We start from the raw sequence: 955 nt of genomic DNA, 5'->3' as shown, positions 1-955 counted from the left end.
CCAGATATATATTGGTTTTTTCCCTGACCCTGAGTGTCCGACCCCATGCGACGGTGGTTTTCTCGGCCTCTGGTGGTCCGAGGTCGTTCCCGCTGTACAGATTCATGCGCCAGTGCCTCCTGCAGACAATGCACCTTGGTTTATTGCGCTATCTCTAATAGCACCCGAGATATCACCAGATATATATTGGATTTTTCCCTGACCCTGAGTGTCCGGCCCCATGAGACGGTAGTTTTCACGGCCCCTGGTGGTCCGAGGTCGTTCCCGCTGCACAGATTCATGCGCCAGGGCCCCATGCAGATAATTCACTTTGGTTTAGTGCGCTATCTGTAAGAGCACCCGAGATATCACCAGATACATATTGAATTTTTCCCCGACCCTGAGTGTCCGGCCCCATGTGTCGATAGTTTTCTCGGTCCCTCGTGGTCCGAGCTCGATCCCGCTGCACAGATTCATGCTCCAGGGCTTCCTGCAGACAATGCACTTTGGTTTATTGCGCTATCTCTAATAGCACCCGAGATATCACCAGATATATATTGGATTTTTCCCTGACCCTGACAGTCCGGCCCCATGAGACGGTGATTTTCTCGGCCCCTGGTGGTCCGAGGTCGATCCCGCTGCACAGATTCATGCGCCAGTGCCTCCTGCAGACAATGCACTTTGGCTTATTGCGCTCTCTCTAATAGCACCCGAGATATCACCAGATATATATTGGATTTTTCCCTGACCCTGAGTGTCCGACTCCATGAGACGGTGGTTTTCTCGGCCCCTGGTGGTCCGTGGTCCTTCCCGCTGCACAGGTTCATGCGCCAGGGCCTCCTACAGACAATGCACTTTGATTTATTGCGATATCTGTAATAGCACCCGAGATATCACCAGATATATATTGAATTTTTCCCCGACCCTGAGTGTCCGTCCCCATGTGTCGATAGTTTTCTCGGTCCCTCGTAGTGCG

The sequence above is a fragment of the Nomia melanderi genome, unplaced genomic scaffold (assembly GCF_051020985.1).
Source record: "Nomia melanderi isolate GNS246 unplaced genomic scaffold, iyNomMela1 scaffold0014, whole genome shotgun sequence".
Taxonomy (NCBI): Eukaryota; Metazoa; Arthropoda; class Insecta; order Hymenoptera; family Halictidae; genus Nomia; species Nomia melanderi.
This window is presented reverse-complemented; position numbering follows the sequence as displayed.